The sequence below is a fragment of the Podarcis erhardii genome (genome assembly GCF_964252035.2).
Source record: "Podarcis erhardii genome assembly, chromosome: 3".
Classification (NCBI taxonomy): Eukaryota; Metazoa; Chordata; class Lepidosauria; order Squamata; family Lacertidae; genus Podarcis; species Podarcis erhardii.
The window spans coordinates 44,055,345-44,079,869 of NC_138507.1; the positions used below are offsets into that span (position 1 = coordinate 44,055,345).

The 24,525-nt window shown below is 40.0% G+C and overlaps 1 protein-coding gene across 5 annotated transcripts in view; it reads right to left on the reverse strand.

Annotated features, from left to right (window-relative positions):
• BACH2 (BTB domain and CNC homolog 2) overlaps window positions 1-24,525 on the reverse strand; it is a 266,596-nt gene that overhangs the window by 186,080 nt on the left and 55,991 nt on the right. Inside the window, exon 1 of one of the 5 annotated variants that reach the window (XM_081856997.1) lies at window positions 4,830-5,694. The exons of 3 other annotated variants lie outside the window; for them this stretch is intronic. The gene's annotated coding sequence lies outside the window, so the exon portion shown is untranslated. Of the gene's footprint in view, window positions 1-4,271; window positions 4,361-4,829; window positions 5,695-24,525 lie in introns of those variants that run through there. One more of the 5 variants, XM_081857001.1, reaches the window with a different exon arrangement.

Below are 24,525 nucleotides of genomic sequence, written 5' to 3' on the forward strand. Positions count from 1 at the left end.
GTTCACAAAAGGTCACACGTGCATTTCTTTGTCTGGATAAACCCAGATCTTTGGGTTTTGTGATTAAGGCTGCAATTTTATTCACAGCTTTATTAAACTTCACTTCTGAGTGAACATACACAGGATTGCACTACAAGTTTCCCACAAGGCTCTCTAGTGGCAAGTTAAGAAGCAGTGTGTAGTCATCCCTCCACACCTCAACCTGTCTCTCCTGCCTACAATTGCATATGAATGCATACCTTCCAGAAGTTAATTAGGTCTGGAGTTTACCTCAGCTATTGCTTGAACCTCTACAGTATTTGCTCATCAAGAGATCTCTTAACTCTCTTGAAAACATCAATCATCTTTATAACATCGCTGTAGGCATTACCTGTACAGCTTGAGAAAATGAAGCATGTCACAGAACAAGTTATCTGCAGAACTGGGAATACCAACGTACAATCCCTACTCTTATTCCCACGCTTGTAAAGCAGGGAGTTGAAAAAGAAACACAAAACAAAGTGCCATCCCTTTTACACTAAGAATTCGATGTCAAGCATCCAATATTTTCAATGACATATCTCAATTTGGGCTGAAGTGTGAGGAAGTATTCTATAACAGGGCAGAACTGGCACCGTCTTACAATTCTGACATTTAAAAAATAATTGGAGTATTATTTACTGTTTACAGGCTAAAATGTATTAGCATTTTGTTTTCTTAGCTATGTTTCCTTAAAATCTATTCATTGTCATATCCAAAAAGCTACAATGCTGACATAAACATCTCAGATACATCTCTATTAATTTTTTGGGGGGGCGGGGGTATATTTGATGTGTGTTGAACTTACATAAGCTTCAAGTAGGTAATAACAATTGTTACTCATAAAAAAAAGACACGAGTGAATCTTAATGAGTGAAGCAGGCTTAGCCATTTATAAAACACAATACTGTATAAAGTTACAGATAGGTAGCCGTGTTGGTCTGCCATGGTCAAAACAAAATAAAAAAATTCCTTCCAGTAGCACCTTAAAGACCAACTGAGTTAGTTCTAGGTATGAGCTTTCGTGTGCATGCACACTTCTTCAGATACACTGAAACAGAAGTCACCGGACCTTTCACTGTTTATAAATTTATAAATACTGTATAAAGGTAAGGCATGGAGAACCTTCATCTTGTGGGCCTAATCACGCTTCCCCATTTGGCTCATGAGGCCATTTTGATCACATCATGCTCATCTGCTCCATGCCCACCACCATATGAGAGACCTCGCTCAGCTGAAGTGGTGTAGTGTTTGGCGTGCCTACAAAGTGCCTACAAAGGCCTGTGCAAAGTGCTATGTACAAGTGTGTAACAAGATGTGACAATCAGCTGACTTGGGGGTCTTCACAGCACCCAACATCAGCTGATCATTCGTGCTTTACAGGTTGAGTCTTTGACTGCAATATTTGATTTCAAACCATGAGGACAAAAAGATGGGGGGCTTATCTAACATCATTGTGGCCCTGCCCACCTGTCCACTTGACCATGGAGTGGGATGGGAGAAATAATGATCTGAAACACCAGTCAGATCCAGTTCCCGATCCCTGCTGTAGGTCAAGTCATGACTATATTTGCTGGGGTTGTGGTGCAATACTAAAATATGACTTTAACACAGGCATAGGCAAACTCGGCCCTCCAGATGTCTTGGGACTACAATTCCTATCATCCCTAACCACTGGTCCTGTTAGCTAGGGATGGTGGGAGTTGTAGTCTCTTCAGATAAGGGCCGAGTTTGCCTATGCCTGCTTTAACACTTATCACACTTTGGCTCACATGTTCTCGCTCCCTGGTATGGATATAGGGAGAGGATTAGAACCACTTTTTATTAAATTAATTTGTATTTACTTTTACGCTATGGTTTTAGAACAAGCCAGGATAATACTCAATAGCATGATCATGGCTTATTTGAAAAAAAATTTACTCAAACCAAAATCCCCCTAAATCCATATGTAACTAACTCTGGTTAGTTTAAAATGTGGAAGTGGAAGTTGAAGCTTCCAATTGCCTTTTTGCAGCTAGATCAAAGGAAGACAGGGGAGAAGGGTTCATGTGAGCCCAATACCCAGCCGACTCATGCTCATAACGCTATGAACTGGCATAGTGAAAGGCACAGATTGGCAAATAGTCCAGCCAAGAATAGGAAGTCATATTAAAAGAGTGCTAAATTATTTTTACTGCCAAAGGATAACATTTATTAGCATTTTATTCTAAGAAAACATGATTTTAGTAGAGACAATACATAGCCGTGTGCTGCCTAATCCTGTTCGTGCTTATTCAGAAGAAAGCCCCATTGAGATCAATGAAAATTTTACTCTATGTGCTTTTGACTGTAGGCCAAGACTGCACTTCTGTTCACACTTACCAGGGAGTAAGTGCACTGATCAGAATTGGACTTGTTTTCAGTAAATATGCAATGGATCGGTCTGTAATGGTCCTAAACCCTAAATACGAGCATTTTCCTATGTAATTCTAGGGAGAAATTGTACCAAATAGAGGACACGTGTGTACCTAGCACAACATATTATGTGTGTTGTATATATGTAGTATAGCATAGTGATTGAGTGGCTGAGCTACAAATAAGAAATTCCTAGTTTGAAATTTGCCTCTGCTTTCATTAAGTCATGTGCCAATCTGTCCCAGGCATTGCCTTCTCTGACTGGCAAGTTCTCCAGGATCTCAAACAGAGATGGGTCTGTCATGTCACCTATTTCCTTTTAACTAGAGATGGCAAAAAATTCAACTAGAGACTATTTGCACATAAAGATGTTCTCTGTCACTAAACTACGGCCCCTCCGTGTAAGAAGGTGTCACTTCCACATCCTGATAATCTAAAATAGAAAAAAAAGTTTACTCAAAATCTGCTAGTGCCTCAGTAATGAAAAGCCCAATGATCTCACAATAAGCGTTTTAAAAAAAGACGCCTGGTGATTTACAAAAATAGCCTGTTCCACAAAAGGAGAGGCATGATTTCACACTTAGCTTACTTCATGACAGCCAAAGGCTTTACAGTTAAGAGGCCTGGTCTGTATGTTACATTTTAATGATCTGGGAAAATAATTATCAGCGTTAACATCTCTCTCCAACTTTATACAGAATAGAGAGAGAGAGAGAGATGAAAAATGTGGTCTTTCATTTGGCATTATCTTATTTTGGGAACCCACTAGGCAAGTGAGATATTTTGTTGGGAAGTAATTATCCTTTGCTGTGCAACTCAACAGATTAAATTGATATAGAAACCACTCTTTAAAAAAACTATGGCACAATCTTTTGTGTTACAAGAAAGCATCCTCCAATGTTTGTCACAAATAATTTAAAGGAGAGTTTTGCTTGCCACAAGGCACTTCCAGTAATTAAATGATTTGGCAGCCTGACGCTATAAATGAAGCAATCATTTTTGATGTCCTAAGTATGCACACTTGCACACAGTGACCAAAGTACTTTCACAAATGCATGTTCCAGATCTCTCTCTGGGAGGAAACAGAACATAAATTTATCTTCAAAGCAATCAACAGAATAATACTACACACTGTCTTTGAATACACAGGAACTTGCAATGTAGTATTGACTCCCAAAGTGTTCATTGCATTGCAATGCACCACAAAGTAATTCCTATTATGCCCCAAAGAAGGAAAGGGAGGAAGAAGGGGAGGCAAGAAAGGATTTGAGGTGCTAACCAGATGGACATCCCCGATCCATATCGACTTATGAATAGGAAACCCCAATGGGAGGATGACGGCAGAAGCAGCGGGTATAATGAGAGCAGCTTTGCATGCCTTGCCCATGCTGGATGGCTTTAATAAGGATCTGGCAGGAAGCATTTAGCCACCCAGACTGAACAAACAAAACAAGCTCACAAAAAGAAACCCATCTCCTCTCTGCCCGCTCACTATTCAGCACCACCTGAAGCAACCCTCAGCAGCAGCAGCAGCAGCAGCAGCAACACAACCTCTTCCTTTCTTAGAACTTGTCTCAAAGCATTCCCAGGTTCTGCACAAGCTTTTCCCAACCCCAGTTGAGAACCATCAAGTCGCTGTTGCAACACAGGAAAACTGGAATGCACCGGAGAAACATTTGGGGGAAGGGGAGAATTCATAAAAGTAGATGTGCAAGGCCAGGGAATATTTGCCTGCCAACTCCCCCTTCCCTCTTTCCCAGCTTGTTAAAAAGGCCTCGCAATCTGACAGCTGCTCGCATGAAAAACAAGAGTCGCTCTCTCTCCACTCCACCCCTCCCCTTCCCCGCTATCCGACTTACTATCCAGAGCTCCTCCTCCTGCGGCTTGCTCAAAACACCCATCCCCGGGCATGCACAGGGCAGTCACCACTTTTCCCCTGGCGCGCTGGGACGGAAGCTTTAATGAAATTAAAAAATGCCCACTGTATAAGGCAGGCCTAACCCTCTCCACGCCACACACACCCCTCCCTTCGCTTCGCTCCTCCCCAGCCACCTATAAAAGCCACCCTTGCGCGGGACTCCCAACAGAGCCAAAGCAGGGCCGGTCACAATTCACATTCACACCCCCCCCCCCAGATCTTCTCGGAGCGCAACACACGGCCGTCCGCCTCCGCACAACAGGTCTGGCTTCGCTTCGTGTACACTTCCCGCGCTGCAACGTCTCGACTTTCTGAAGCCTCCGGATCAGCGAGGCTGGTCTCCCGCCAGAATACAAAGGCGCAAAGGCAGAGAAATAAAGCGCAGGCACATTCTCCCTCCCGCCGCGAGGAAAGCAGCCCTCTCCCCCCAGATAACCCGCGGCGCCAAACTTCGCCCTCCTCCCATCCTGAGAAGCAAGAGAGAGAGAACGAGGCTCACCTTCTCATCCACGCAACTTTCGACAAGCGACCGGTCCTTTCCCTGCCAACGTCGGGAAGGGGGCGAAATATATCTATCTATATAGGTCTTTAAAAACAAAACAAAACAAAACTGGATCTCGCTGAGGGCTCTCGCGGTGGCCGCTGAGGTGGTCTGTAGAAAAATGTGCGCCTCAAAGAAGGCGCCGGTCACATACCGACTTGCTCGCCGATCAAAAAATAAAATGAAATGGAAACAACAACAGCCAGCTGCCTCGCGAAGCGAAGTCTTGCACGGGAGGAGTTTTAGATATGCCTATGTACACGCGCATATAGGCATGCATATACATAGACATAAAAGGAGGGGGGGACAGAAATGGATATAGACATATAAAAGGGAGGGGGCGGGGAAGTGGAAGAGGGTGGCGGTGGTGGAGGAAGAAGAAGAGGCTGCAACGGCGAAAAGGGATGTGGGGGGAGGCAGAGAGAGAGAGAGAGAGAGGTGGCAGGGGGGAGCCACGCAGGGCTTGCTCTGCCGCTGCAGCGCTCGGGGGCTTCTGTGCACAAGGCGAAGGCGGCGGCGGAGGCGGCGGCAGCAGCTCCGCGCTTCTTCGCAGCCCGGCGGCGTCGTATTGTTGCTGCTGCGGCTGCGGCTGCTGCCCCCGTCCTGTTGGTTGCACTGACTCTCCCGGTGGCTCGCGCTCTTCCCAATGGAACGCCGCCTACTCCCCTCAATCGCTACATTGTTGACATTCGCAGGCTGACATCATCCTCCTCCCACCGCCGCCGCCGCCGCCGCCACTACCAACTACCGCACACACTCACATACATGCATGCATGCATACAAGGCATAGAATCCACCCCGCCTTCCCCCCCGCCATTCACAATAACGCCGCGCAAATCGCGTAGCGCACGCTCCTAAGGCGGCGCGGGCCCGCACGCGCACAACCGGGCGTAAACCCGCTCTGCGAATAGGAGCTCCTGCGCTGCTGGCATTCTCTCCCAGGGCTCCTGCCCGCATGCGCACAGCGGCCTCAGAGATTCCAAGCGCTGCTCCTTCGCTCCTAACTTTTCTCTCTCTCCCTCCTCCTTTTCTGTTCGCGCAGCTATCGAAAGGCACACTGGGAATTGTAGTCCTCCTTTTCCCTCCTTCCTCACTTCTGCGTTTGTTGGAAGAGCAAGGGAAGGGGATCTCGTTTGTAACGCAGCCCCAGCGGGACAATAAAGCAGCCACAGCCGCTGTGTATGTGTGTAGCCGAAAGGGGCATGAGGTCATTGTTTCTGTGCTGAACGACTAGCGAGGACTTTGGTTCCTGAGAGATGCATTAGGCGAATTCTGAATGTACCACCTCCTTCTCCATCATAAACTGAAACGTGTTTAATAAAAACGTGGCAAGCGCGAAGCTAACATAATAAAGTGGTAATCACCAATATGTGCTAAACGAAGTGCTTTCGTGGAATAATAAATGGGCTTAGACTATGGGCCAAGACAACACAAGCATCAATGGGCGATAAATCGATAGGTGTTTTAATTTTTTTAAAGCTGCATTGTAAAAAGAGCGCTCTCTCTCTCTCTCTCTCTGTGTGTGTGTGTGTGTGTGTGTGTGTAACATTAAATAGCTTTTATATTGTAAACCACCCTGTGATCTTGGGATGAAGGGAAGTATATAAACTTAATAAAAAATAAAATAAACAAGTAAATTGGTATAAATAATATGCTGCATTGATAATAGGAGGAACATGCACCTGCTGCCTCTGGAGCTGTGGTGGCATCAGAGAGAGAGAGATCCAGGTTCTAACAACTACAGCCCCCACACCTTACATGGTGGTCACTGGGGCAGTAAATTGTTTATCTTAGTATTGGCTTGATTTTATTTTTGCAAGCCTTTCCATTGTCCTGGCTTTATACCTCCACTTTCCCTCCTTTAAAAACAAAACAAAACAAAACAAAAAGCCCAGGTATTTTACATGCTGCACTGTGTGATGACACAGTACCTGCCATCCTCCTTTTCCACATTTTGCCATAATTGCAAGGGCTTTTGCCAAAGTTTTCCAGGTATGACACAAAGGCACTCCAGGGCAGCCTCCACAACTCAGCACCATAATGCAAAGTCCTCTGGGCAGCTTACAAGTAAAAGAAATAAGGGAGGGTGGAATGAAAAGAATGAAACCAAAAGGCTATTACTATTCAAAGTTCAAAAGCATGTAAGATCAGAAGTGACCCATGCACCGCAGAAGGAATGCCTCCCTGCAGCTGTTAAATTAGCTGACCATAGTTTGCTACCCAGATAGCAGCACCAATTGCCGCTGTCTTGAATAGGTCGTTTATTATGTTGTATTTGTGTAAGCTTTACATAGAAAGGTAACAAACACATACAGTGGAACCTCGGGTTAAGTACTTAATTTGTTCTGGAGGTCTGTTCTTAACCTGAAACTGTTCTTAACCTGAAGCACCACTTTAGCTAATGGGGCCTCCTGCTGCCGCCGTGCCGCCAGAGCACGATTTCTGTTCTCACCCTGAAGCAAAGTTTTTAACCCGAGGTACTATTTCTGGGTTAGCGGAGTCTGTAACCTGAAGTATATGTAACCTGAGGTACCACTGTATTGGCCAGTGGACCTCCTATATTTCATGACCTACAGCTTTGCTTTGCTTTTCTCTTTTTCATTTCATCTCTATGTGTATGTATATCTGTATGTGTTTGTGTGTACACCATACATATATATGAGATACATGCATATATCTGTCTGCCAACTTGAGGATAATACTCCATGTGTTTGATGAAGCCTAATCTATATGCATTTAAGCACATTATCCCTCTTAGTCTTTACAATGTTGCAATATTGTATTTGCTGCTACACACTAATTACACTATCCCTCTGTGATTCAATGAGAGAGAGAGAGCACTCATTCATGCTTGATTCATTGATCTGTTGATTTCTCACTTATTTCTTTAATGTTCCTTGAACTTTCTTTCGAGATATTGCAATATTGGCATATGAATCTCACCCTAGCCAAACAAAGCAATAAATATATGAAATGAAAATAGTCATCACTAATTGTGCTCATTATCGCAACATACTGTGAAATGCAGGAAAGTAACTCTCCAACACCTCTTAATGGAGAGTGGATGTGGGATTTATTGATAGCAAGCAGAAAACAACCTCATAATGCACACATTAAAAAGCAGCATTGAGCCAGGAAAACGAATTTGAACCCTGATGGAACAGGGAGCAGCCTTGTTGTTTTGATATCTTTTTCCTGTGGGTTGCATTTAAATGTTTATTTCATAAATCAAACATTCCCAAATGCATTATCTCACCTATCAAAGCTGATCAGACCTACATGTGCATAACTTAATTTGGACCATGCTTCATATTTCTGAGGATAAAAACAGAAGAACCTGCTAGATCTAGCTTCAAGTCCATAAAGTGCACCAAAGTCTAGCCTTATAAAGTGATCCAAGTGCCAGTGAGTTTTGCAGTTTCCCAATGTGCAGCATGAAGAAGTACTTTACCTGTCCTGAAACTTCAAATATTCAGCTTTGCTAGGTGACCCCAGATTCTAATATTCTGAGATGAAGAAAACTCTCTTTATTAAATTCCTTTATCTACCCACTTTCTCCAAACTATGCATAATTTTACACAGCTCTGTCATGTTTCCCCTTCCCTTGTACTCCCAACTAAAAAGCTGCAAATGTTGGAACCTTTTCTAATAGGATAGTCACTCCAGCCCCTTGATCGTTTGGTTGCTTATTACTGAACCTATTTCAACCATACAATACCCTTTATGAGGTGCAGCAGCCAGAACCAAACACTGTATTCCAAACATGGTTGCACCATAGATTTGAATAATGGCATAAAGATATTGGCAGTTTTATTTTAAGTCCCTTCCCTAATTATCCCTAGTATAAAATTTGCTTTACTCATAGCTGATTTTCATTGATCTATTCATCACAATTCATGACCTTTTCCCTGGTCAGTCCCTGCCTGTTCAGTCCCTATTAGTGTTTATGTGAAATTAGGATTTTTGGCTCTGATGTGCATCACTTTACACTTGCCCACATTGCATTACATTTGCCATTTTAATGACCATTCACTCAGTTTCAAGAAATTGTTTTGGAAACCCCCACTACTGCCTTTTCTTCTTACCATTTTCAGATGGATTTTAAGACTGAATAATGTTTACAGTGGTGTGTACCGGTAAAAATGTGCTAGAAAAGATTTCAGATTTGTTCAGATTTAGGACTGTAACAGCTTCAAACCAAGACATCTAAAAAGGAAGAATTTTCAGTTTGCTAACATCAAGCAAAATTGAACGGGTGTTAGGCACCTGCAGGGGATTTTATATCTTTTTAAAAAATGTTTCCATTCAGATTTTAATTCAGCACCACCTTTGTATTCTGCTTTGTTCTTCCCACACTTTGACAGGAGAGGAGACAAATTGCTGAGCTTATTGTTGCTTTAGCATGAGGAGGGATTCTTGTTGTTCTAGTGATGAGTCATGCAGGATATAGCAGATGGCATAAAAAGTGAAGCCACAAAGATATGAAAATACTAATGAGGTTGAGGAAGAAGATTGGTGTAATGAGGCTGAGTGAGTGAAAGCCAATAGAAATGATGTAGGTCAGTGGAAAGAGGAAATCCAGCAGGCACAGCACGGCTGGACTTGAATTTGCAAGATCAGAGAGAGAAGAAACACAATGGATGGAGGAGGGAGAAAGAAGAAAGAATGATTGTCTAAGCATAGCCAGAAGAAGTTGTGAGACAACAAACTAGTGAAGCCAAAGGGCAATCTTGGGTTTGTAGAGCTGGAAAAATCCTTGAGGACCTGAGCCGCTTGAGGTATAAGAAATGGCATCACACACAAAAAAGAATTAATTAACAGAATACAAATCCCACTGTTTCTTAAATCTGCATGCCTCCAAAGAATATATAAGGATTTACTGTAACTTGCATTCTGCAATTCCAGTAAGCAATAAACAAGATCCAGTTTTCAATTAACTTATTACCTCGGTGCCTACCTCCCCTAACTTTAATTAAGGATTTTAAGTAAACATTGTACCTTGAACTGAATGAAAATGAAAGGACTTTATAGAAGACAGGTCTTTGTTATTTGTTCATTTATTCAGAAAATGAGAGGTTTTGAGATCGTAGGAATATATATATGATAAAATATATTAATTGAAACTGATTGCGTATAACTACTACTTTCATGTTGTTTCATATATATGAAACAAACAAATAAATGTTATCATTTGTGAACAGTATCCAAGTGCTTTAAAAGTACTGCATGGTGTGATTATGGCCATAGTTAATAGTACTGAAACGCTGAGACACACAGGCAATAAAAGTCTGGAAAGTCCCTTTGTGATTGACACTTGGGTAGTTACTAATATTTTACAGCAGGGTGGTCCAATGCTTGGCCCAAGGGCCACATGCAGCTCTCAATGCCTTTTTGGTGGCCCTTGGCAACATTTGACGCCCCACCCCAGTCCTCACATTGCCTTCCCAAAGCCCAGTTATCACTTTTCCAGCTTTGGGAAGCAGGTGGGAGGACTCTAGTATCATGCCAGAGCCTCATGAGCCTCATGCCTCCTTTTCAAAGCTCAGTGTCTTGCTTACCTAGTTTTGGGAAGGCATCATGAGGGCTGGGGGGGAGGGAGAATCAAATTTTGGCTTTGTTCTCCACCCCTGTGCGACAAGGTAGTTTGTAGCCCACAGGTTTCATGTCACAATACTCTTGACATGAAAAGCTGGACTGCTCTACCTTATAGCATGAGCCAAGCCATATTTACTCAGAAATAAGTCCCACTGAGTTCAGTGGGGCTTCCTACCAGCTAAGTGGGTATAGGATCACAGCCTTATACAGCTTCTTTAAATGTGTGAGATTCATTAAAGTAAATGTTTTTGACTTTTTAAAGTTTTTTATTTATACAACAAGAAAAAACACACACACACAAATACCAAATTACACACAAATTACAAAAATAACCATATACACATAATTTTTTTAGCAAACAATAAAACATCTATTGGTCTTAACACTAAAGACCCAACCTCCCATCTATTCCATATTTCAAATTTATATTACTTTTTGCCAGTACACACTTTTATCATAATTAAACTTATTCTCAATAAATCTAATTTCTTATATCTACCTTGCAAGTATTACTGAAGTTCCTCGAATGCTGCAACAGAATTGAAACTACTATATTTATTTTTCAGATAATCTTTGAAAACCTCCCATTTTGAAACAAATTCCTGTTTTGATTTATTCTTTATTTTTTCTGATAAACCCTCTAATTCGGCATATTCTGTCAGCTTTTGTTTTTTTTTAAAATAATATTTATTCAACTTTTAAAGATTACAAAGAGAAAAAACAAAAAAGAAAAAAAGAAAAAAAGAAAAAAGAAAAACAAAAAGACAGAAAAAATACAAGCAATTTAAAAAAAACACACAAATCAAACTTTTACATAACTTTCTTTCCTTTGCTTATTTCCTTGACCTCCTTACACCTCCTTTTTTTGTATTCTAGTTCAATTAGATATTTCAGCAAATCCTTTCCAGCTTTGTTTTTATCCTATTAATTTATCTTAATATACTGTAATTTTACATTCTCGTCTTTCACCAATTAACAAATCCATTTTTACCTAATCCTTTATATCATTTCTGCTAAAACCACATTACTTCATTCCAACATCCTTCTAACATTCCTTAATTTTGCAATGTTTCTGTAGATAAACTTTAATTTTTTTCCAATCTTCTTCCACCGACTCTTCACCTAGGTCTCGGATTCTGCCAGTCATTTCCGCCAGTTCCATATAGTCCATCACTTTCATCTGCCATTCTTCCCGGGTGGGTAAATCTTGTGTCTTCCAGTACTTCGCAATGAGTATTCTTGCTGCTGTTGTTGCATACATAAAGAAAGTTCTGTCATTCTTTGGCACCAATTGGCCGATCATGCCCAGGAGAAAGGCCTCTGGTTTCTTCAGAAAGGTATATTTAAGTACCTTTTTCATTTCATTATAGATCATCTCCCAGAAAGTCTTAATCCTTGGGCACGTCCACCAAAGGTGAAAGAATGTACCTTCAATCTCTTTACATTTCCAACATTTGTTATCGGGCAAATGATAAATTTTTGCAAGCTTGACTGGTGTCATGTACCACCTATATATCATTTTCATTATATTCTCTCTTAAGGCATTACATGCCGTGAACTTGATACCTGTGGTCCATAACTGTTCCCAGTCAGCCATCATAATGTTATGTCCAACATCTTGTGCCCATTTTATCATAACAGATTTCACCATTTCATCCTGAGTATTCCATTTCAACAGCAAGTTATACATTCTTGACAAGTTCTTAGTTTTAGGATCTAACAGTTCTGTTTCCAATTTTTATTTCTCCACCTGAAAACCAATTTTCTTATCCAAATTAAAAGCCTCCATTATTTGATAATAATGAAGCCAATCCCGTACTTTGTTTTTTAGTTTTTCAAAGCTCTGCAGCTTTAATCTGTCTCCTTCTTGTTCCAATATTTCCCAATATTTCGGCCAGTTGGCCTCCATATTGAGCTTTTTCTGAGCCTTTGCTTCCATTGGTGACAACCACCTTGGAGTTTTATTTTCAAGCAAGTCCTTATATCTTATCCTGACATTAAACAGTGCTTTCCTGACAATATGGTTTTTAAACGCTTTATGTGCTTTGACCTTATCATACCACAGATATGCATGCCAACCAAATACATTATTGAACCCTTCCAAATCCAATACATCAGTGTTTTCAAGAAGCAGCCATTCCTTCAGCCAACAAAATGCGGCTGATTCATAATAGAGCTTAAGGTCTGGCATGGCAAATCCACCTCTTTCTTTAATGTCAGTTAATATCTTAAATTTTATTCGGGGCTTCTTGCCCTGTCAGACAAATCTAGAAATAGCTTTCTGCCACTTCTTGAAACAATCCATTTTATCCAGAATTTGCAATGTTTGAAACAAAAACAGCATCCTTGGCAATACATTCATTTTTATCACAGCAATTCGGCCTAGCAATGATAACTTCAAATTTGACTATATTTCTAAGTCCCTTTTCACTTCCATCCAGCATTTTTCATAGTTATCTTTAAATAAATTCACATTCTTAGCAGTCATATTAACCCCTGGTTATTTCACTTTCTTAACCAGTGTTAATCCTGTCTCCTTCTGAAACCTCTCTCTCTCAATCACTGTTAGATTTTTCTCTAAAACCTTAGTTTTTAACTTGTTCAACTTAAAGCCCGCTACCTTGCCAAATTCTTGAATTAATTCCAATACTCTTTTGGTACTAGATTCTGGCTCCTTTAATGTCAAAACCAGATCATCAGCAAATGCTTTCAGTTTGTACTATTTGGCTCCAACATGTATACCTTTAACTGTTTGGTCCCTTCTAATCATATTTAAGAGCACCTCCAGGACCATATTCTGTCAGCTTTTGGATCCAATCTTGTATAGAGGGGATTTCATTACTCTTCCATTTTGCTGCGATCAAAACTCTTGCTGCTGCCATCGCATATAAAAAGATACCCTTCCTCTTTTGTGGAATATCCAAATCTGTTATTCCCAGGAGGTGGGCCTCTGGTTTTTTATTGAGAAAGATCTTTAGCATTTTTTGCATTTCTACATGGATACTCTCCCAGAATACCTGCATTTTCCTACATGTCCACCACATATGGTAGAATGTTCCTGATTCACCGCATCTCCAACATTTACTTGACACATTTTTATATATTTTTGAAAGTTTCCATGGTGTTAGATACCATCAATGTTGCATTATTTGAAAGTTCTCTCTAGACTTCTGGTCGGCGCCAGCGTTTAATGGCGGTCTTTGCCTCGAGCTCCGAGGCAGGACTGCTCCGCGAGTTCGGGTCTTACCCGCTACGGCAAGCGGGGGACCCCTAAAATCACAGGCGCTGAAGCCTGTGAACAAGGAGATTCGGTGGGCACCTTTGCGCCCCCCGGTATCGTGAAAGAGCCTTTTTAAAGGCTCCGGAGTGGCATCGGGGCGAGCGCGGTGCTGAGGATCGCTACCCAGCTTGCGGAGTGAAGCCGCGTCGCCATTGACGGAGAGCGCCGATTCCTTTCTGAAACTACCGATTGGCAACAACACCCGTGAGTAAGAACGGAAAAATTAAGGAAACGGGACTTTAAAATTTTTTGAAGATTTGGCTGAAAACGGGAAAGGCAAAATTAAGGAAGTCAGCCTCCCGGAACTGCATGAGTGACGGAGCAATGAAAAGAATGAGCTGTACTTAAAAGGAAAGTTATTTTAAATTCTATTAGACCGGATATCGAAAGGGTCTCCCCCCTGTAGAGCAGGGGAAGGGGGGAGGAAAATTGAACTAATTTAACCTGCTAAAAGAAAGAAAGAGTTATGAACGGGGAAGTTTCCGCTGCCGACACCTCTGGCCAGACTGCCGGAGCAGCGATCGCCTAGAGAAGGAACTGTCAAATGAGCTGTCAAAAGCTCGCGGTTACAAAATAAGATCTATTTGAAACAGAATAACGGGACTTTGGTGGATAAAAGTTTCAACACTATAAAGTGCTACAAAGTAGGGATTTTGGTTGGACTTTTGGTTGGACTTTTGCTTTTGGGACTTTCCGTTTCTTTGTCTATCTGTTACCTCTGTTTGGATACAATTTCTCCCTCTAGAGGGCTTCAGTTGCATTACGGTGGATTCAGCGGGATTTTCCACTTGCAACTTTCCTGTGTGAACGACCTTGAGTTATGAGCAACCCGCTGGAAGAAATATCAACAAGAAGCAAAACAAAGCAGGCTCAAAAGCAAGCTCAAAAAAGAGGTTCCATATCAGGAGCAGCAGCTGCACAGGAGAAAACAACAGTAGCATCAGCAGCATCAATGGATTCTATGACACAGGCTCTACTCAGAATAAATCAATCTTTAGAAGTACTTACTAAGCAGTCTGCAGAGCTTACTAAACAGTCTACAGAGAACTCTAAGAAACTGACGGAGTTGACAACAAGATTGGACTTGAATACAACGACAATATCATCTATTTTTTTTAATAAATATTTTAGATATAAATGCACAAATAATAATCAATCTTACTTCTATCACAGACATAATTTCATCACTTCTTTGGACTCCCTCGCGTCTCCCGCTCCCATTTACATCGTTAAAAGTTTTTTCCAAACAAATTATCAACTTGTTTACAATCTCATATCCACTCATTCAAATATAATCTAGCACTTCTTCCAAAAAATTTTATATTTTCTTTAGTCTCACTTATCATCAAATTTAAATCTAATTTAGTGGTGGCCAATTTTTTATAATCTAGCATCCTTCTTAACATTCAACCAAATTACAATGTTTTTGTAGATACATCTTGAATTTCTCCCAGTCTTCCTCCATCTTCTCTTCTCCCAGATCACGGATTCTGCCAGTCATCTCGGCCAGTTGCATATAGTCCATCAGCTGCATCTGCCACTCTTCCAGTGTGGGTAGATCTTGAGTTTTCCAGTTTTTTGCGATGAGTATCCTTGCTGCCGTTGTTGCATACATAAAGAATGTTCGGTCCTTCTTTAGCACCTTCTGGCCGACAATACCCAGAAGGAAGGCCTCTGGTTTCTTAGTGAAGGTATACTTAAATACCTTTTTCAGCTCATTATATATCATTTCCCAGAAGACCTTCACCTTAGGGCATGTCCACCAGAGGTGAAAGAATGTTCCTTCATTTTCTTTACATTTCCAACATTTATTATCAGACGAATGGTATATTTTGGCAAGTTTAACTGGGGTAATGTACCATCTATATATCATTTTCATTACATTTTCCTTCAGAGCATTACATGCGGTGAAGTTCAGCCCAGTGGTCCACAACCTTTCCCAGTCCTCAAACATAATGTTATGCCCAATGTCCTGTGCCCATTTTATCATAGCCGATTTAACCATTTCGTCTTGTGTATTCCATTTTAACAGCAAGTTATACATTCTAGATAGTACCTTGGTCTTTGGTTCTAACAATTCTGTTTCTAACTTCGATTTCTCCACCTGGAACCCTAACTTTTTGTCATTTTTAAAGACTTCTTTAATCTGAGCATAATGTAACCAGTCTCGCACCTTATCCTTCATTTTCTCCAAACTCTGCAATTTCCAATTGTCTCCATCTTTTTCTAATATTTCCCAATATTTTGGCCATTTGGCCTCCATATTGGGTCTTTTTCGGGCCTTAGCCTCCAGAGGTGAAAGCCACCTTGGAGTTTTATTTTCCAATAAGTCTTTATATTTTGTCCAGACATTAAACACTGCTTTCCTGACAATATGGTTCTTAAAGGCTTTATTGATCTTAACTTTGTCATACCATAAGTATGCATGCCAACCAAAAGCATTGTTAAAACCTTCCAGGTCCAGTACGTCAGTATCTTCGAGAAGTAGCCAGTCTTTTAGCCAGCAGTGTACAAACAAGGGCCAAAGAATGAACAAGAGATAGAAGAATTTATTGAAAAATACGGCCTGCCAAAAATTTCGGAAAAAAACAGAAGGAGCTTGAATGAGAAAATCACAGATCAAGAAATAGAGGGTGCCATTCAGGATATGCAATTAGGAAAATCACCAGGACCAGATGGGCTGACCGCGAGATACTACAAAGCATTGAAGGAATGGTTAATACAACCATTGAAAGAAGTTTGCAACCAAATCTTGGAGGGGAAAAAGGCTCCCGAATCGTGGAAAGAAGCATTCATCTCACTTATACCGAAATCAGAACTTGAAAAACATCAAGTTAGGAACTACCGCCCTATATCACTTTTGAATGTGGATTACAAAATTTTTGCAGACATTTTAGCAAAAAGATTTTAAAAAGTTTTGTTAGAGGAGATTCACAAGGACCAAACAGGCTTTCTACCAGGCAGACAAATGTCAGATAATGTGAGGAACATTATAGATATTTTGGAACTTTTGGAAACTGACATAAATAGAAAAGCTGTGTTGATTTTTGTGGATGCAGAGAAAGCCTTTGACAATATTTGCTGGAGTTTTATGAAGAGGAATCTTCAAGGGATGGGGGTAGGCCAAAATTTTGAAAATGGTATAGGTGCAATATATTCTGAGCAAAAGGCTAAACTAATTGTAAATGGTATGGTCATGGACGAGATCCCAATTGAGAAAGGGACACGACAGGGATGCCCAATATCCCCCCTATTGTTTATATAGGTACTGGAGGTCTTGTTGAATATGATTAGAAGGGACCAGCTGGTTAAAGGAATACAGGTCGGAACTAAACATTATAAGTTAAGAGCATTTGCAGATGACCTAGTTTTGACATTGCAACAGCCAGAAGCCAGTACAAAAAGAGTTTTGGAATTAATTGAAATATTTGGTCAAGTAGCAGGTTTTAAATTAAATAAACATAAGACAAAGGTGCTGGAAAAAAATCTAACGATGGGGGAAAAAGACAGTTTCCAAAGAGAAACCGGTTTGGAAATTGCAAAAAGAGTGAAATATCTGGGGGTGAATTTAACATCTAAGAATGTGAACCTATTTAAAGATAATTATGAGAAATGTTGGTTGGAAGTGAAGAAAGATTTTGATATATGGTCCAGGCTGAGACTTTCCTTGTTAGGCCGAATTGCTGTTATCAAGATGAATGTATTGCCGAGATTGTTATTTTTGTTCCAGACATTGCAAATTTTAGATAAGATGGACTGTTTCAAGAAGTGGCAGAAAGATATATCTAAATTTGTCTGGCAGGGCAAAAAGCCCAGAATAAAATTTAAGATTTTGACTGATGCAAAGGATAGAGGGGGTTTTGCCCTGCCGGACTTAAGACTTTATTATGAAGCAGCAGCTTTTTGCTGGCTGATACAATGGCTACTTCTTGAGAATACAGATATCTTGGATCTGGAAGGCTACGACAATAACTTTGGTTGGCATGCATACTTATGGTATGACAAGGTAAAGGTTCATAGAAACTTTAAAAACCATATTGTCAGGAAAGCACTCTATAATGTATGGAATCGATATAAAGATTTGTTGGAGAGTAAAACCCCCAGGTGGTTGTCACCAATGGAAGCTAAGGCAGTAAAAAGACTGAACATGGATTCAGACTGGCCAAAATATTGTGAAATTATAGAATACGATGGTGAAAAGTTGAAACTACAGAGTTTTGAGAAATTAAAACCTAAAGTCCGAGATTGGTTACATTATTACCAGATTAATGAGACCTTTAAGCAGGACAGGAAACTAGGATTCCAGAAGGAGAGGTCAAAGCTAGAAACAGAATTGTTAGAACCCAATACTAAGAATTTGTCTAGAATGTATAATCTGCTGCTAAAATGGAACACACAGGATGAAACGGTTAAATCAGCTATGATTAAGTGGGCACAAGATATTGGTCATGATATTATGTTTGCTGACTGGGAGCAGTTATGGACCACAGGTATTAAATTCACGGCATGTAGTGCCTTAAAAGAGAATATAATGAAAATGATCTATAGGTGGTACATGACCCCAGTTAAGCTTGCAAAGATATATCATTTGCCCAATAACAACTGTTGGAAGTGTAATGAATGCGAAGGAACTTTTTATCATCTTTGGTGGACCTGCCCGAAGATTAAGGCCTACTGGGAAATGATCTATAATGAAATTAAGAAAATCCTTAAGTGGACATTTGCAAAGAAACCGGAGGCTTTTCTCTTGGGCATGGTAGGCCAAATGATTCCAAAGAAAGATAGAACATTTTTTATGTACGCAACAACAGCAGCAAGAATTCTTTTGGCAAAGTACTGGAAGACTAAAGAATTACCTACTCTGGAAGAATGGCAGACCAAGGTGACTGAATTTATGGGACTGGCAGAGATGACCGGCAGAATTCGTGACCAGAGGAGAGAGACAGTGGAAGAGGACTGGAAAAAATTTAAAATTTATCTTAAAAATTGTTGTAAAATTTCGGAATGTTAAGATGTCAAGGGATTTGATATAAAGAATTACAGCTGTAAAAATTTAAGCTTAAGAAAATGTTAAAGAGAATTAAATATAAAAATGGATGAAGGATTGCTAAAAAATTTTAAAACAAGGATGCAGTGAAGGGGAGGTATGGGGAAGTCGTGTTATGTTTGTTTGTTTTTTGTTTATGTTGTAAAATTAATAAAAATTATTTTAAAAAAATATGAAAGTTCTCTCTAATCGTGTAACAATTTGTGAATTTCCAATTGATCTTCCATAAATTTTCCCATTGGGCCATGGTTATTGAATCCTGGGACCACCTCACCATTGCCACTGTTACCTCCTGCTCCTTGACTGTCCAGTCAAGAAGGAGTCGATAAGTTTTGGAAAGAGTTTTTCTTTTAGAATTTACAAGATCAGATTTAAATCGGGAAATTTCTGTTGAGAACAGAATTGGGAAATTTCTGTTGAGAACCCCTTTTGTTTGTCAGATTTAAATTTTTCAAATAACTGATGGTATTGGAACCAGTCTGAGATGTGTTCTCTTATTTCCTCAAAGTTTTTAAATTTTATTTGGTTATCTTCATTTTTTAGAAGTATTTTATATGTTGGCCAGCTTTCCTGAGTATTTTTCCATTTTACTGCTACGGCTTCTATTGGAGAAGTCCACCACGGGACTTTAGGTTCCATCAGGTCTTTATATTTTTCCCATACAGCAAAGAGTGATTTTCTTGTTATATGGTTGGTAAAATTTTTATGAATTTTCGCTTTTCCATATATCAGGTAGGTGTGCCATCCCCAATGGTTGTCAAAACCTTCCAGGTCCAAGAGGTCCGGATCCTGCAACGTACACCAATCTTTTAGCCAGGTGAAACAGGCTGCCTCGTAGTAAAGTTTTAAGTCGGGTAGGGAAAAGCCTCCTCTCTCTTTTATGTCTATTAAGATCAGGTGTTTAATCCTAGGTTTCTTCCCTTCCCACAGGAATTTGGAAATTTCTCTTTGCCATATCCTAAGACAACCTGCTTCACCCAGTATTGGAATCATTTGGAATAAAAAGATTAATTTTGGAAGCACATTCATCTTTATAATGGAAATCCTACCAAGAAATGTTAATTTTAGTTTACTCTAGGTTACAAAGTTTTTTTCTAATCTCTAACCAAGTTTTGATGTAATTATCCTGAAATAAGTTTATGTTCTTGCGGGTGATCCAAATACCCAAGTATTTCGCTTTTGAGGAGATTTTCAGGCCCAATATTTTTTCTAAGTCGTCCTTTTCTTCTGTGGTTACATTTTTAACAAGCATTTTTGTTTTTGTTATATTCAGCTTAAAGCCTGCCACTTCTTCAAATTCTTTAATCAATTCCAGCACTCTTTTCAGACTTTCTTTAGGGTTTTCAGTCATAACAAGTAAATCGTTGTTTTTGACTTATTTTAATTGATATGGTAATTAGCTCACATGGTATCCTACAGCAGGGGTGGGTAGATGGTAGATTTGGCTCTACTAAAGGATCTCTGGGTAATTTGCAGCTGATCAGCAAGTATTTCTGGCTCTCAATTCTTTAATAATAGCAAGAACAAAGCAACTTACAATATTTTCATCTGAATTACGCTGCTGAAATTAAGAAATTAAGGCTGCTGAAATTAAGTGGAAGGCCTGCAAGCTCAGCTCAGCTCAGGCTCTGTAAACAAATTCCTAAGCTCAGAATGTGCTCAGAAACACCCTATTATTTAATTATAACTATATATCTTTTGCATCTGGCACTGATTGGTAGCTCTTGGGGTTCCAAGAGCAAAAGAAGTCGATCTGACAAGCCAGATGTCTGCTCATACCTGCCCTACAGTGTTCCTAAAATACATATAAAGCACATTTTACAACTCTGCAACCTGTGCAAGTCATTTGTCTGCAAGGAAGAATTTAAACCAGAGAATATAAATTGGAAGCTTGCTTATTCTGTTCTTTAATTCTTTACCATGCAAAACAGATTGCAAATGCAGAAGTTCGGGTTAAAGGTGTCAGCTGCCTCTATTGACAACCTATTTCCTACCGTGTAACTAAGTGATAGTGCACACACTTTGAATGCAAAATTCCTAGGTTCAAACCCCGGCATCTCCTGTTAAAGTTGGGAAAAATTCCTGTCTGAAATTCTGAAGAGCTGTGCCAGTCAGCAGGCAACACTAAGCTAGATGAATTCACCTTCTGATTTGTTACTAGGCAGCTTCCTCTGTTCCTATGCTTATGTGTTTATCCTATATGTAAACTGTTCCTTCTGTTTGTTAGTAAGTGGTCTAGACTCTAGAGTCTTTCTCATCTAGGCAAATAAGGATCTAAAATGTATAAAGCTGGGTGGCAGTGGACTGCATCTACCAGCAGGGTCAGAATTTGTAATTAAATGACCATAATCTTAAAAACATCTTCTATAGACCTAGAAATGCCCCTCTCCTCTGTGGATCAGCAGCAGCACGTGTCTCTTCATAAACCACTTTTGAAATTTAGGGGATGAAATATATATATGATATAGCTTATAGGATGGCTGCATCATCATCATCATCATCATCAACAACAACATTATCATCAACATCACTATTATTTGTAAGCCAAAAATTCTACTGAGCTAGTGCTAACTCATTGCGTAAAGCGAAGCAGCTCTTGGAATCCCAACCAATTTTCTTGTGGCGCAAATGCCACAAATAAGATGGGGAAAATATAACTGGGGGAAAGTTTGATGTGGGAAACAATCCTAAAAAATCACAATTTCTGTGATGTAATTTTTCATCACATTTAAAGTTGGATTTTGTATTTCCCGAAGGTCTCTTAATTTTACTTATTACAGTCAACATAGGCAAAGAGACTGTCTGTTACATTACAATGCCCCATTAAGTAATGGACTTATTAAATACAAAAGATTTCAAATGCATGTCTTCCTTCCTTCCTTCCTTTGCAAAATCAGTTTTAAGGGACAACATCCTTAGCTGAAAATGTGAAATGTGTGTTGGGTATTTGCTCTGTGGCATTTTTTTTAAATTAAAAGAAACCTGATTACAAAGAACAGTTAGCATATCATCATTATGCAGCAAAACGCTATTTGGCTTCAAAGTCTGTAAAGTACATCCCACTCCCAACTTGTCTGTGTATGTGTGTAAATCTGATGCAGCATTGTTCTAAATATAGTTCTGAGCAGCCCACTGCACTCTTTGCAGAGCTAGGTTTTGACATTCTATTCAGCCTGATAGAAAAAGAAAAGAAAAGAAAAGAAAGACTTTATTGTGAAGGAAAACATACCCTCCAAAACGGTCAACATAGCACATGGGGGCGGGGGCAGGTAGGATAGTTGAATGGAATATTTTGTCAAAGAAGGCCAATATCTTTAAAGGTCAATGTTCAAAGTGATACAATCTAACCATAGAAATGCACTCCAGTCACACTCATCCATTATATTATGGAAGTCAAGATATCCTTCCCTAAAAGGCTTGATTTCTGAGCACTGTTTTCATTGCTGGCTCACCACAGGATGAAAAAAAAAAAGGAAGGAAAGAAAGAAATTCCTTTAGGGCAAAGATGAGCTACATCAAAGCAGCAGCACAGCAATGCAGCCTTTGTTACTACATGCTCCTTTCACCTGCATTACCCATCCCATCTTGCCTTTAATTTGTCAGGGAAATACTAGTAATTCAGAACCTTTTCTAGGATCCATATCATCCATATAAATATATCAAATCATGAAAGCGCATGGGACATCAGGTGACTCCTCTGCAGCTCCAAATTAAATGGAATGAAGTCCACTGCCAGACAACACGGACTAATTGTCTTTACATTTCTGTGCTTGGACCTAAAAAGCTGCCTGTACCATACCACTTGGGAGAGGGGTGGGGGAAGGAGCTGCTCTTAGACTGACGATACCTAAAGGCAAACAGAATTAGGACCAGTGGATCTGAAGAGTACTTGGAAGCGGTTGCCACTGATTTCATAACCCTGTGGTTTACTTTTGAGTAATGCATTTAGGGTTATAGAAAACTTCCTTATAAAACAAAGGAAAAAGAAGAATGGCCCTTGTAATAACATCAGTAGGTAATAACATCACGTGGGTAGAAGATGTTCTTGGACTGGTATGGGAGCCTCTTTAGAGAATGGGGATTTCTTTCACAGACACCTAGGTCACATCATCCTTAGCTGGGATGGAGGAAGATGTGTGCCCCCACCCTTCAGAAATTTAGCCATTGAGAAGACCAGCTATTGAGAACTGATTTCCCTAACACAAAGCAGATACTTGGCCACTTTTCAGTTTCCAGCAGTACTCCTGTGTGTGTGTGGTGAAAGGGTTTAGATGGCCTTCCAGTTCATTATGATAATCAAAGAGAATCATTAAATTACAAAGAGAGCGAGAGCACCTATTGGTCATCTCTTGGTCATATCTAATTTTGGGTGGGGTGAGAGTGCTTTTCAAATTGCAAGTTAATTAGGATTGCACCTCAAGTTATTTAAATATGTCCTTCTCATCCAAATACACATGGTGGGAAGAGTCACAGCTGTAAACTCAACCACTTTTTGCAAGGGGAAAGTGGTTTGAGAGCAAGCAGAGCTTCAGTCTGAGAGCATGGCCCCCAAATACAAGGTCACTTCCCTTTCAACTGGTTGGGAAGCTAAAAAGCAGCCATCCTTGGCTGGAAGTGCTAGGCTTTTTTTACACTTTTTTACGGCTTCTTACAGGTCTTCCTGGCTTCATGCATTTTGGGGTTTGCACGCAGTTCCTGAGAGCTGAACCCTTGTGTAAGTTGTGGGCTTATTGTATAAAAAACGGGCCACCAGTTTCTTGTGCATTTGGTGAATAATGCATCTTTAGGTAGATCATTCATTTGAGTTCAGCACAAATAAATGGAAGGTGTGAGACTAAACATTTCCAGCTGTTTAGTAGCAGCTCTTTTTTTCTTCTTCTATTGCTGCAGCTTTGGAAATCCAGGCCCCTTGATGTCAGGAAAAGGACTAGACTGTTAATATGTATCCTAATAGAAGATGTTCAAAGGTGAAATTACATACTGAAGTTTAGCACCAAATTGAAGTAACAAGATATCTCTTCCCAGAAAGGAGATACCGTTTAGCTTGGCCAACCTTGTTAGAGATAATAAAAAGGCAAGCATTGCACAAATTATTCTAAGTAAACACAGAGGTAATTGAATGAAAACTATGAATCACTCTGTGATGCACCAGATGTTAACAACCTTTCCAGAACTGATAAGAACTAAGCTAGTTATAAAAGACTAGAAGAAGCAAAACTCTTAATGATGCGGGCCTTTGATTAGCTCTGAATTTGGGAGGATGTCAGAGGGATGTGTCACTCTTTAAGAGGCTACATAACAAGTTATTTCCTCTGTTCCTGAAGGGAGAAAGAAACTTTATTGAAATAATTTCTATTGTTGCATCCTGTGAAAATATTATTAGGACAGCAACAGAGGGTTGAAGGGAAAAAGAGAGAAAGTTTAATGCTAAGCATTCATGTAAAGACAAGTTCCTCAGTTTTATAGCATAATGAGCAAGAGAAATGAGTCAAGAGAGCTGCACATGTACCTTTCTTGAATTTCAAAGATGCACCTATCTGAGTGAATTGAACAGACTTGTTGTAATTGTTGTACTCAGCAGCAAAAGAAAGATAAACTAGATGGCTTTGCCTCTGTCTTATTATTTTGATTATCAGATGAGATTATGTGGACTCTGTGGGACACTCCTAAATTAACCTGTGGCCCTCCAGCATCCCTGACTATTAGTCATGATATGTGGGGCTGAAAGGAGA